Here is a 15,399-nt window from a genome sequence, read left to right on the forward strand (position 1 = left end):
TTAAAGACAAGCTGTCCTTATAAAAAGGGGAAATCCATACACAGGCAGACATGCACTGAATGAAGGTGATGGGAAATGGCCCCAGGAAAAAAGGGCTATCTGCAAGCCAAGGAGGGAGGCCTGGGACAGATTGTTTCCTGACAGCCTCAGAAGGAACCAGTCCTGCCCACACCTTGACCTTGGACTTGAAGCTTCCGGAACTGTGAGACAGTACATTTCTATGGTTTAAGCCACCCACCTGGTGGTATTTTTTACTTCAGCAGCCCTAGCAAACTAAACAATCCTCCAGCTTCTCCCTGCTCCTGTCCTGTCTGTTCTCCCCAGAGCAACCACCGTGATCAATTATACCACGTCTCTTCACCACACAAAATACACAATAGCTTCCACCACGCTGAGAACACAATGCAAATTCCTTATCGTGGTCCACCAGGCTCTGACTCCTGGCTCCCTCGCTGACCTCATTCTCTACCCTTCTTTCCTTCCCTCCCTTGTCCTTCCAGCCTCTTTACTGTTTCTCGAAATAGTCAAGAATGCTTCCATCTCATAACTTTCCCATTTGCTGTTCATCCTCTCTAAGACTCTATTCCTTAATATGTGTATTATCTGTACCTCAGTTCATTCAGACCTCATAGGAAGGGCTTCAAGAGAGGACTTTTTGATAAACCTGCCTAAAATAGCAACCCACAGTACATTTATCCCTTATTCGGTGGCTGTACTGCAGTTACTGCTTCCTGATATATTCAGTGTTAATGTGTCCATTTTCTGTCTTCTTTAAAATGTTTGAGGATGGAGACAATGTTTTATTTACATTTGAGGATACATTTGTATCCTCAGCACCCAGAACAGTGCCTGACACATAGTAGGTACACTCAATAATTATGTGGTGAAAGACTGAATGTAATAATTTTACACACACGAGGATGCTCTGACATCATTGAAGTCTATAAAAAGGAGATATCACTCAGTCACTAAACATCTACCTGGCACTTTTGCAGCTGGAACTGGAATAGACACAGGAGAGATACATATACATCCGTCATGGACCGAGCCCTTGAGAAGCTTGGCAAGAAATAGAAGCATGTTCCATGAGTTACAAAGGAGAAAACAATCAGTCCTACCTGGCAGGTACGAAAGGCTTCTTGGAGTAAGTAACAGGTGAATGTAGGCTTAAAAGAACTTTCAGTATAAAAGAGGCCCCATAATCATGCCCAAGATAGCATGGGCCAGACTGGCGGATTCTGATGACAGAAAGTACTGAAGTATTGTTGGAGCACAAGAGCTCATGGGCACAAGAGCCCAGTGCTGACATGGTTAGAGTTGATGTTCAATGGAAAAGCAGGGGACAGATAGCTTATTTCCCATTTTAAGAAATTGGGAGTTTATCCTAGGGCCCAAAGAATTTTCCTAAGACCCAGCCCAGAGGACACAATACTAGTTTAGAGTCTGAAAGGGATCACACAACTCTCCTACCAGCATTTGTTCTTGTTGTTGTTGCTTAGTTGCTAAGTCGTGTCTGACTGTTTGCAGCCCCAACGACTGTGGCCCACCAGGCTCCTCTGTCCATGGGATTCTCCAGGCAAGAAACCTAAATTTCTAACAACACGTATCACAACTCTAACGACCAGCATTTGTTGTTGTTGTTCAGTCACTAAGTAATGTCCGACTCTTTGCAACCCCATGGACTGCAACACACCAGGCTTCCCTGTCCATCACCAACTCCCAGAGCTTGCTCAAACTCATCTCTATCAAGTCAGTGATGCCATCCAATCATCTCATCCTCTGTCATCCCCTTTTCCTTCTGCCTTCAGTCTTTCCCAACATCAGGGTCTTTTCCACTGAGTCAGTTCTTTACATCAGGTAGCCAAGGTATTGGAGATTCATCTTCAGCAACAGTCCTTTCAATGAGTATTCAGGGTTGATTTCCTTTAGGATTGTGTGGTTTGATCTCCTTGCAATCCAATGGACTCTCAAGAGTCTTCTCCACCATCACAGTTCAAAAGCATCAATTCTGCAGCACTCAGCCTTCTTTAGGTCCAACTCTCACATCCACACATGACTACTGGACCAGCATCTACCGTATTGCAAAAATTGCTTTGGAATAACAGCTAAAAAGGAACAAAAATGCATGCGAGCAATTTGATTTGTTAGAGATGGGAACTTTGGGGTTATTGGTTTCTTTTTATTTTCTATTAAAGTGCGGTTTGGTCAAGGTCTATTACCTGTTGGCTTAGAGTCTCCAGTTTTGTAATTGCTACTTCTCTATGTAGGTCTGATTTCCCTGGCATCAACACTTCTCTGGAGACAGCATGTCACAATTATTTGTTGATTTTGCTTGGAGTAATTTAGCCCTCAACTGTGCTTTAGTCCCAGTTTTAACAAAGAGAACAGGCCAGTCACACATAAGGACTGCTGCTAACAAATTGGTTTTTCTAACCATTTCAGCCCTGAGCTTCAGGCCTTCTGGTTGTCAGTTTTCCAATCACAAACCCTTAGTGCATTTATCTAGTCTAACTTGTTTTTTATTTTCTTAATGAAATCCTTTTTTCTTTTTCTAAGCAAAATCTCACACAGAGTCCAGTGTATAAAATCTGTACGGCAATGTTTAATTCATTACAAATACGTTATGCAGATTTAAGTTTGTACCATTTGTTTATAGTAAAAATGATTGGTGAATGCAACACGGCTTTTTTGATGAATCAGATATTTTCAATCCTGACTGATGGAAGACAGCCATGGACCTGTTATTACCATCAGGAAATCTGGTTCTGTATATGTATATATATATATATATATATATGTATATATATATATATAGTTTTTTAATACATTTCTTTTCTGAAACTGACTCATAGATTCTGAGAGCAATCAAAGCAGAGCTAGAAACTTTATCCTATGTCTCATTTATAGAATACAATTAGTTTATGTAAGTTGTACATTGGATGTTGTAAACTCATCAATCTAGACTCCAGTTTAGTTCCGTTTAGTTCATAGTATGTTTTTTAATTAATTGCCTTTGTTTACAAACTGAAAGAGTTGACTTAAAAATCTGTGTTTCTTGCTGGAGAGGAGAGGGTGTGGAGAAAAGGGAACTCTCTTACACTGCTAGTGGGAATGCACGCTAGTACAGCCGTTATGGAGAACCGTGTAGAGATTCCTTAGAAAACTGGAAATACAAGTGCCATATGACCCAGCAATCCCACTGCTGGGCATACACACTGAGGAAACCAGAATTGAAAGAGACACATGTACCCCAATGTTCACTGCAGCACTGTTTACAAGAGCTAGGACATGGAAGCAACCTAGATGTCCATCTGCAGACGAATGGATAAGGAAGTTGTGGTACATATACAAAATGGAATATTACTCAGTTATAAAAAAAAAAAGGATGCATTTGAATTAGTTCTAATGAGTTGGATGAAACTGGAACCTATTATACAGTGAAATAAGTCAGAAAGAGAAACCCCAATACAGTATATTAATGCATATATATGGAATTTAGAAAGATGGTAATGATGATCCTATATGCAAGGCAGCAAAAGACACACAGATATAAAGAACAGACTTTTTCACTCTGTGGGAGAAGGCGAGGGTGAAATGACTTGAGAGAACAGCATTGAAATGTGAATATTACCATATGTAAAACAGATGACCAGTGCAAGTTCGATGCATGAGGCATCAAACTCAAAGCCGTTGCTCTGGGACAACCCAGAGGGATGGGCTGGGGAGGAAGGTGGGAGGGGGTTCAGGATGGGGGTAAACGTGCACTTGCGGCTGATTCCTGTCGATATATGACAAAAACCCACCACAATATTGTAAAGAAATTATCTTCCAATTAAAATAATTGATTAAAAAATTAAAAACAAAAATAAGAATTAGAGAGCATTAGGGTAGGTCCAAAGAAAGCGATGGCACCCCACTCCAGTACTCTTGCCTGGAAAATCCCATTGATGGAGGAGCCTGGTGGGCTGCAGTCCATGGGGTCGAGAAGAGTCAGACACAACTGAGCAACTTCATTTTCACTTTTCACTTTCATGCATTGGAAAAGGAAATGGCAACCCACTCCAGTGTTCTTGCCTGGAGAATCCCAGGGACGGGGGAGCCTGGTGGGCTGCCATCTATGGGGTCACACAGAGTCGGACATGACTGAAGCAACTTAGCAGCAGCAGCAGCAGCAGCAGGGTAGGTCACCTAAAGTATGGTAAAAATCTGTTGCATTTCTTAGATGGCACAAAATCTTAAGTGTGCCATTTCAGAGCTCACTTTCAATTATATCTTATGTTTATTTGTGCATTTTCTTGTGCTCTTATATTGACATTATTTCAGAAAGACTTGTCCGTTTAGTTTGCATTCATGGCATTGGAGAGCTATTTTTTTCCCTGAAATTGTTGCAGTGTAAGAAAATTTTATCTATTGTTCTCTGAAACCTTTACAAAATTCTGGTAGATTTAAGTAAGCATGCTATTTATTAATTTATGAAATACACAAATATTTTTTGTAGATATAAAAATATCTGGATTTCTGATTTCTCTTGAAATCTCTGAGAATCTGCAAAGATCGTATTCCTGCCTACAACTACTTCTTTAGATGGTTTGCTGTTTCCAGATAGGCTTACACACACACACACACAATCTTCTACTCCATACCCTTAGGGGTCCTATAGCAATTACATTTGTGCTCCCTGAACTATGCATCCAAAGATGTTGGGAGAAGCTGTTTCCCTTCTCTCTGTCTCTACACTATCACTCTACCCCATTACCCCAATCCAGGACACCGTCAAGCTCCCTGTGGACCACTGCAGTAACCTCCTACATGTTCTTATTCTGGGCCTACCCTCCCTGTGCAAGCCTATTTGTGTTGTATTTGCCTTGGATCCATTCCTTATCCTTCCCTGCCTCGTGTAGTCTGCATTTTCTGGACACTCCTATTAGCTGTCTTCTGACTGAGATAGCCAAGGGGGCGGCACTACAGGAGGTCAGATGAGGGTTAAAAGGAAAAGCCAATGCTTATGTGTCCCTCCTCTCCGCCTTGTGCAGCAACTCTAACAGGAGCATCTCCCTCCCATGACTCTATCTCCTGAAGTCTTCACACAGGTCCTTTCTTCTATTAGAAATAGCCATGGGGTCCCAACAAGGAGATGGCACATTTGAAAAGAATAATTCAAAGTGAGTTTATTTGCAAAGGGATTATATACAAAGATAGAGGTACAGAGCAACTTGAAGAAGGAAATGGCAACCCGTTCCAGTATTCTTGCTTGGAATATCCCATAGAGGACTCTGGTGGGCTACAGTCCATGGGGTCACAAAGAGTTGGACACAACTGAGCAACTAAACCACAGAGGAACCACAGGGGTTAGTGCTTAGCACTCCTAGACTCAGTAACAAGGAGAGTCAGTCAGAGGCTCGCCTTCATAAGGAGCAGGTACCTTCAGGCAAGAGATACAGCCAACTGAAGACTCTGCAGGAAGGAGCGAGTGGAACAAAATCCCTCAGAATACAATTACTCTCCTCCCTCCTCTGGGTTTCTCTACCGTGGAACTAAGGCATCATTTTGGGCCAGTAATTCTACATGGAGAAGCAGGGCAGCCTTGTGCATTGCTGGGTGTTTAGCAGCGTTCCATGAGATATCGCAACAACTAAAGATGTCTACAGACACTGTCTAATGCCCCCTGGGGATCAAAATCACTCCCCAGGTGAGAACCACTGAAGTCCAACTACCTATTGTAGTCTGTTCAGGTCAGCTGCCCAGAGCAAAGAGAGAGGCAGAGAAAGGGGGAGGATGGATCTGGAAGGGCAAACAAAAGACAGTTGGCCCAACTCTTTGCTCTGCATTAACCTGACCTGGTATTGAGCTCCCACTTTTACCTAGTGAAAGCCCTTTCCTAGCCAGCCCTCCACTTGTTAAATAAAACTCTCACTCATTATTCTAACTAACTCTTCCCTGTTCTTTCCCCTCAGACCTTATCACAGCTTGCAATAATGTATTCTATGTGTCTGTTTATTTTTAATATGTGTCTCACCTGTGGACCAAAGCCCTTCTGAGGATATGGGCCATGACTGCTAATTCACCTGTCACCTAGCACAGTGGTGGCATAAAGTTGGAGCTCAATAAACATATGATGAATAATTGAATTATGATGAGTGTGCCAACTTGACAGCATATGTTAATGTGCTAAGAGGTTTTTGTTAGCTTAAATTTGTTTTGGATCACATTTGGGTATTCTCATAGGTAAACAAACAAAATATATTTCAAATAGAGTCAAGAAATAAAATTTGACTCAAATATTCAAACATCTCTTACCTCAAGTTCACAAAAAACATAAAAATCTCTTACCCAGTAGAGCTTCCTTATTTTATACGTGAAACTAAGTTAAACTAATGAGACAGACAAAACCAGCAAATTAATAACAAAAGTATTCACAAAAAGAATGCAAAATTTCTATAACAAATATAATTTGGACTATAAAAATATTTTAAACAGAGAAAAACTTAAAAGGTAGAAATAAAAAGTAGTTATTGGGCACAGTAACCTAGTTAATAAAAATGAAAACAATGTTTAAAATGAATAAACTCACTTGCATACTCACATTCATAGAAGCATTGATCACAGTAGTCAGAAGATGGAAGGAAGCCACAGGTCTATCAGCAAATTAATGGATCAACAAAATGTGGCATAGCTTCCCTGGTGGCTCAGCTGGTAAAGAATCTGCCTGCAATGCAGAAGACCTGGGTTTGATCCCTGGGTTGGGAAGAGCCCCTGGAGAAGGGAATAGCTACCCACTCCAGTATTCTGGCCTGGAGAATTCCATGGACTGTATAGTTTAGGGGTCAAAGCAAAGAGTCAGACATGAGTGAGCAACTTTCACTTTCGTATACATATGATGAATATTATTCAGCCTTACAATGGAAGAAAATTCTGACACGTTACATTATGGATGAATCTTGAGGACATTATGCTAAGTGAAACAAGCCAGTCACAAAAGGGAAAATTCTATATGGTTCTATTTATATGAGGCACCTAGATTAATCACATTCATAGAGACATAAAGTACAATGGTGGTTGCCAGGGCCTGGAGGAAGGGGGTGATGGGGAGTTGTTTAATGAGCATAGAGTTTCAGTTTTGCAAAATGAAAAAGTTCTGGAGATTGCACAGCAATGTAATATACTTAACACTATTGAATTTTAAATGGTTAAAATGGTATATTTTATGTTAGGTATCTTTTACTACAGAAATAAAAGTTTTAAAAAGCAAAAAGTAAGCAAATATATAAATAAATACGATCACTCAAAATACAGAAATAAAAATAAGCAGTATCTATAGCAGTACAAGGAAAGCTATGGCAAACCTAGATAGTGTGTTAAAAAGCAGAGATATTACTTTGCCAACAAAGGTAAAGGCTATGGTATTCCCAGTGGTCACATATGGTTGTGAGAGCTGGACTGTGAAGAAGGCAGAGCACCAAAGAACTGATGCCTTCATGGTGCTGGAGAAGTCCCTCCTTGGTCAGCAAGGAGATTAAACGAATCAATCTTAAGGGAAATGAATGTTGAATACTCATTGGAAGGACCGATGCTGAATCTGAAGCTCCAATATTTTGGTCACCTGATGCGAAGAGCCAACTCATTGGAAAAGTCCCTAATGCTGGGAAAGATTGAGGGCAGAAGGATAAGATGGCGTCAGAGGATGAGATGGCTGGATGGCATCACCGGTACAATGGACATGAACTCACGCAAACTCTGAGAGATGGTGAGGGACAGGGAGGCCTGGTGTACTGCAGTCTATGCGGTCACAAAGAGTCGGACATGACTGGGCAACTGAACAACAGCAGCAACTTAGCAGTACAAAGTCCTTGGGTTATCACTACCAAAAGACAGGCATAAGTTCCATTGGAGACTGTGACCCATTTAATTTCTGCCTGGTGATTCTGCTGCTGGCTGATGTCAGAGAAACACACTTTTAGGTCAGTGTGGGAAGCAGCAGAGAGTAGCATTAAGGGCATGAATCCAGAGACAGATTGCCTAGGCTCAAATCCCTGCTTCTTCTACTTCTTACTTGCTGTGTGACCTTGAACAGACTGCTTAACTTCTCTGTGCTTTAGCTTTCTCATCAGTAAAATAAGAATAATGATACTGGTAGCTTATGGTGAACGGTATTGGATTCGTGATATCCGAAGAAGATTTAGCTTCGGGAACAGGGACCAGGGACCAGGGACCAGGCTTGATCTCTCAAGAGCTTTTGTGTAGCAGAGTTTTATTAAAGTGAAAAAGGGACAGAGAAAGTTTCTGACATTGACATCAGAAGGGGAATCGAGCATGCCCCCCTCGCTAGTGTGAGCAAGGGAGTTATATACTTTTTAAATTAGTTATTACAATAGATCAAAAGAATGTCTCAAGGTTGTAAAGATCTTACTAGACCCACTCCCATAATTTACATTTTAAGACAACAGGATTAGCCAGAAGGTTTTCAGGAAGGAGAAACTTTCCTCAAGCAGGATATGTTGTTGTTATATAATTCTTAGTACAGAGTTTAAACTGAGTGTGTGGTGTAATCATCAGTTCCAGGCTTAAAGAAAAAAAAGTTTTATGTGACTAAGACTAAGGAATGGAGGGAAAAAAAAAAAAAAAGATGTTTGTCCTTTCCTCCTTCTTGAGAATTCCAGACCCCTATCTCACTTTGAGAGCTCCAGACATCTTTCTCCTCCTCAGGGACCCCGGACTTCTTATCAACCTGCCTAGGAATTGACTCTTTCAATACTACATACTTCATAAAATCATTGAAAAAAATTTTTGTGGTTATAAGAATTGAGTTAAGATTTTTTTAAGTGCTCAGAAGATATATATATATATATATATATATATATATATATATATATATATAAAATAAATGCAGTCTCAGACATACGTTAGGCTTCCTTTCCATGAAGTCTTGTTCTTTTACTTTTCTTCCCTTTGGGTACAAGACTGAAAGAGTCCATCCTTCTTCTAACAAACTGCTCCCTTAAGAGGTATTGTGTAGACTGGCGATTCAATTCTTACATGATAGTATACATGATAGAATGCCATTCTCCCAAATCATCCCACCCTCTCCCTCTCCCTCTGAGTCCAAAAGTCCGTTATACACAGCTGTGTCTTTTTTCCTGTCTTGCATACAGGGTCATCATTGCCATCTTTCTAAATTCCATATATATGTGTTAGTATACTGTATTGGTGTTTTTCTTTCTGGCTTACTTCACTCTGTATAATTGGCTCCAGTTTCATCCATCTCATCAGAACTGATTCAAATGAATTCTTTTTAACGGCTGAGTAATACTCCATTGTGTATATGTACCACAGCTTTCTTATCCATTCATCTGCTGATGGACATCTAGGTTGTTTCCATGTCCTGGCTATTATAAACAGTGCTGCGATGAACATTGGGGTACATGTGTCTCTTTCAATTCTGGTTTCCTCGGTGTGTATGCCCAGCAGTGGGATTGCTGGGTCATAAGGCAGTTCTATTTGCAATTTTTTAAGGAATCTCCACACTGTTCTCCATAGTGGCTGTACTAGTTTGCATTCCCACCAACAGTGTAGGAGGGTTCCCTTTTCTCCACACCCTCTCCAGCATTTATTGCTTGCAGATTTTTGGATCGCAGCCATTCTGACTGGTGTGAAGTGGTACCTCATTGTGGTTTTGATTTGCATTTCTCTGATAATGAGTGATGTTGAGCATCTTTTCATGTGTTTGTTAGCCATCCGTATGTCTTCTTTGGAGAAATGTCTATTTAGTTCTTTGGCCCATTTTTTGATTGGGTCGTTTATTTTTCTGGAATTGAGCTGCATAAGTTGCTTGTATATTTTTGAGATTAGTTGTTTGTCAGTTGTTTCATTTGCTATTATTTTCTCCCATTCAGAAGGCTGTCTTTTCACCTTACTTATATTTTCCTTTGTTGTGCAGAAGCTTTTAATTTTAATTAGATCCCATTTGTTTATTTTTGCTTTTATTTCCAGAATTCTGGGAGGTGGATCATAGAGGATCCTGCTGTGATTTATGTCTGAGAGTGTTTTGCCTATGTTCTCCTCTAGGAGTTTTATAGTTTCTGGTCTTACATTTAGATCTTTAATCCATTTTGAGTTTATTTTTGTGTGCGGTGTTAGAAAGTGATCTAGTCTATGTCTGACGCAGGATACAGCATGCTTGGGGCTGGTGCATGGGGATGACCCACAGAGATGTTATGGGGAGGGAGGTGGGAGGGAGGTTCATGTTTGGGAACACATGTAAGAATTAAAGATTTTAAAATTAAAAAAATAAAAAACTATAAAAAAAATAAAATAAAATATATTCACTGGAAAAAATAAATAAATAAATAAATGCCTTGCCTATGGCTCCCCAGTGAGCAAATGTCAGAAATAAAACCCAGGCCTCCTGACGTCGAAGTTCTTTCCACTTCACAATGCCTAAAAATACAAACAAATAAAATAACTCCTCAAGACAAATAAAACCTTATCCACTGCCATACTGCATCTTAGAAACTTGAAGTTTAGCAAGGTTGATTTTTAAAATTCTAGCTTTTTAGTACACAACACCTGACTTTGTAACACATTAATCCACTTAAATGTATTTTACTAAATGTTCTTAATATTTATATTGAGTCTAATAATCTAGTAGTATCCCATAATAATCGTTTCTAACTGTAAGAACCCTCAGGAAATTTCTATCACTTTTAAATAAAAAATCTTCAGCTGAAAAAAAAAAAAAAAAGAGGTATTGTGTATTTACTCTAGGCCAAGTGGCCAGCAAGTGGCAAATCCTTTAGTCTTCCAAAGGTCTGTCTGTGCATTGTGGCAACAATGGCTGTCAGGATCTCCCTGCTGTCCGAGGGAGCAAGCTTTGTTCAGGCAAGGCTAGAACCTCACCACCTGTTCTCTTACTAATTCTTTGAGCCTCTTTTTCCATTTGACATACGATGGGCAGGTTGATAAATAATTGATAAACTCAACTCCCTTCCTGGTTTTTTAATTTTACATTTTTCCATAGAACATCTTAATGTTGGAAGAGCAACATTTATTAATTTCAGAAGAATATGATCTAGATGTGACCCAATAAACATTGTACTTTTATGTCAACTCAAGATGAACCATTAACCACAAATAAATGAGTTAAAACACCTATTCAGTTCAGTTCAGTCGCTCAGTCGTGTCCAGCTCTTTGTGACCCCATGAATCGCAGCACACCAGGCCTCCTTGTCCATCACCAACTCCCGGAGTTCACTCAAACTTATGTCCATCGAGTCGGTGATGCCATTCAGCCATCTCATTCTCTGTCGTCCCCTTCTCCTCCTGCCCCCAATCCCTCCCAGCATCAGAGTCTTTTCCAATGAGTCAACTCTTCACATGAGGTGGCCAAAGTATTGGAGTTTCAGCTTTAGCATCAGTCCTTCCAATGAACACCCAGGACTGATCTCCTTTAGGATGGACTGGTTGGATACCCTTGCAGTCCAAGGGACTCTCAAGAGTCTTCTCCAACACCACAGTTCAAAAGCATCAATTCTTTGGTACTCAGCTTTCTTCACAGTCCAACTCTCACATCCATACATGACCACTGAAAAAACCATAGCCTTGACTAGATGGACCTTTGTTGGCAAAGTAATGTCTCTGCTTTTGAATATGCTGTCTAGGTTGGTCATAACTTTCCTTCCAAGGAGTAAGCGTCTTTTAATTTCATGGCTGCAATCACCATCTATATATGACTTCAAAACCATGAAATTTTGCTTGCTTTCAATAAAGAATAAAATAGTAAGTATTCCCTTCTTTGACTGTATGTTATCCTTTAAACATAGATTTAATATAGGAGGAAGATACAGAAAATTTACTTTTAAAAAAATTTAAGTACCATTACAAAGAGTTGGGGGAAGTACCAAGAATATAAATGATTTTTAAGTTTTCTAAGAAAACTTAGACAATCATAAAAAGACATGACATATTGTACCTTACATAGAGTTGAAAGGCAAAAGAGGGAATACCTATGACTAAAGTGCGTAATAATTGTAAAGAACTAAATGGCCTGGTTTATCTTCTTTGATTAATTTTTCATCTTCACATCTCTTTGCTCTCATTTCTAAACAACCTAAAGCACATCATTTCTTTCATCATTATATCCCAAAGCTTCACGGACTATTTAGCACTCACTAGTTTCTACAGTACACTTAAACATTACAAGCATTGAAGAGCATGAAAGCTCTCCTTACACATCACCATTACTGTCTTTTATCTGGGCCATCTCTACAGTATAGAATGTTGGCTTTGATTTTGTCATCAGCCTGTTTATCCATTTAGCAGTTTTTATCGAGTGACTCCTATACCAGGAGCTGGAAAATAGCAAGAAGTTCCTGCTACATAAAGGCTATATTCCATCTGCAGGGACAGAACAGAGAGGCCTTTAAGCAAAGAACTTTGCATATTCAAGGCAGAAAGAATAACCAGTGGAAGAACCATATGTTAAGACAGAACATGATATATTCAAAAAACAGCAAGGAAGCCTGGAAAGAAAGCAAGAACAGTAGGAAATGAGGCCAGAGGGGTAGCTGGGAGGTGTGCTAGGGGCTTTGAATTGTCTTCTGTGTAATGGGAAGTGCTGCAGAACTGAAAGCCAGGATTTGACAGACCCTGGCTCACATCTGCAGATCATTCTGGGAGCAGGAAATATGTGGAGACCACAGTGTAAATGGGCTTCTCTTGTGGATCAGCTGGTAAAGAATCCACCTCCAGTGCAGGAGACCTGGGTTCGATCCCTGGGTTGGGAAGACCCCCTGGAGAATGGAAAGGCTACCCACTCCAGTATTCTGGCCTGGAGAATTCCATGGACTGTATAGTCCATGGGGTCACAACTGAGTGACTTTCACTTTCACTTTACAGTGTAAATGGAAAAAGCAAGAGACAAAGAAACAAATTAGGCAGGAATAGAGATATGGACATACAGAATGGACACAGGTGGGGTGGACACAGGAGAGGATGAAATGAATTAGGATATCAGAACTGGCGTATAAACACTACTATGTATAAAACAGATAGCTAGTGGGAAGCTGCTGTGCGGCACAGGGAGCTCAGCTCAGTGCGCTGTGATGACTTAGTAGGGTAGGATGGGAGCGGAAGGAAGGTCTAAGAGGGAGGGGATATATGTATGCATATACTTGATTCACTTCATTGTACAGCAGAAACTAACATGACTTTGTAAAGCAATTATCTTCCAATTAAAAAAAGAAATTAGGATGTTATTGTTGCAGAAACCAGTATTCGAGAAACCAAGAACCACACTCAGAGAGCTGGAGAACTCAGGTTTATTATGCCAGCAGGCCCAGAGGAGTTAACACTCCAAGCTCTGAGCCCCGAACAAAGGGATTACAGAGTTTTCATAGACAGACTGTAGTGGGCAACACTAGCTGTTAATAGGCTGGTTTAAACTAAGGGGTTTCATGCGCACAGGAACAGTAGTCAAGATGCGGAGGGGGATTCCTGACCTTTACATGGACAGGCATGACTAAGCAGGTTTGCAGGGGCTGGACAATTGCAAAGAGTAGGACAAGGATGAGTGAGATAAGCTCCAGCTCCTAGCATTGCAGGTCCCCACTTTCTGAGACTACGTGACCTACATGATCTAGACTTTGCAAGGGGCAAGCTGAGTTACAGAGGCAGAAGGAGAAGGAGGTCATGTAAAATTTTAACTTTTCCTTGGCTTCCCAGGTGGCTCAGAGGTTAAAGCATCTGCCTGCAATGCAGGAGACCTGGGTTCTATCCCTGGGTCAGGAAGATCCCCTGGAGAAGGAAATGGCAACCCACTCCAGTATTCTTGCCTGGAGAATCCCATGGACAGAGGAGCCTGGTGGGCTACAGTCCACGGGGTCGCAAAGAACTGGACACGACTGAGCAACTTCACTTTCTTCATTATTAGTTGAGCTAAGAGGTGATGGTGAGTTGAATGAAGAGAGTAAAGGCAGTTAAGAAGAGAAGTGGTTGGATTCAGAACACATTCTGAATGTGGAGACAACAGATTTGTTGACTATAGGATGGAAAGCATGGGATAATAATAAATACTTGTTTTTTATTTATGAATGGTTCATAAAATTCCAACAACGCATCTTGCAAAGTTTAAGTCGCTCAAGAAACTGTCATGCACACATGTACTAAAAGAAAACACTAAAGTTTTAACAATATCCACCTAAACAGAAGGAAAAACAGATTTCCAAATAATTACATCTAAATTGTTTTCTTATACGTGTAATGCTTTTGGGCATAGCACCGGCATAGTAGAATTTATTGGAATTTTAAAGTACATAAAAACAAAATCGTTCATATTTTGATCTCCATACACTTTACTACTTATCTTTCTCAATTTTAAATTAAAATATGTTTCAGTGTAACATAAATATTTCTGTAATTAATGAATAGAATATCACCAAATATTCTGCTGATTAGCCAATGCAGAAACAACTGGCAAATTCCTATTTGAAACGACAACCCACTCCTGTATTCTTGCCTGGGAAATCCCATGGATGGAGGAACCTAGTGGGCTCCACTGGGTCTCAAAGAATCACACACAACTTAGCAACTAAACAACAACATTCAACCATTTTAATCTACCAATCACTGCTGATCATTTTTACCATTCTAACAACTATTGTTAATCTACCATTTTAAAATCATTCAGTTATCAGAAATGACCAAAGCTTTCCAAAGGATTTCCTCACACCTGGTGAAATTTTTAAAAAAAATTTTAAAAGCCCTATGACTGACTTCAGCAGTGTCACTTCCTTCAACTTACAGCTTTGATAACATTTCCTATGTGCCTTGTCTTTCTTTACAGTATAAACCATTTAATCATTGATCCTTTACAAATTAATCATATATCTTCAATACAAACTGATAAAGATTAGTTATTTCTGAAAATCTACTTGGTTTCCATCAAGGGCTGCCCACAAATTTTAAACTAAAGAAAACAAATCTATGTTTTAAACTTGTAAAAATCCACACACAATGAATATAATGAGCTCCCAAAATTAAGGGGAAATTAAGAGATTGCAAATACAAAGCTGAAAAGTTTGGAACACACAGCACTCCTGGGTGTAATCTCCAGGATGTCAGAAAAGTGGTTATGCATGTGTGCTGTGTTGCTTCAGTCGTGTCCAACTCTTTGTGACCCTATGGACTGTAGCCCACCAGGCTCCTCTGGCCATGGGATTCTCCAGGCAAGCATATTGGGGTGGCTTCCTGACCCAGGGATTGAACCGTGTCTCTTACGTCTGCAGCATTGGCAGGCAGCGCCACCTGGAAAAGTGCCTATAATTTAGTGAAATGAGACAATCAGTTGCACTGTGTCTAATGTAAGGAAAGACTATGAATAGCAACAGGATATTTAGACTAAAGAAC

Source organism: Budorcas taxicolor, chromosome 6, assembly GCF_023091745.1.
Source record: "Budorcas taxicolor isolate Tak-1 chromosome 6, Takin1.1, whole genome shotgun sequence".
Lineage (NCBI taxonomy): Eukaryota > Metazoa > Chordata > Mammalia > Artiodactyla > Bovidae > Budorcas > Budorcas taxicolor.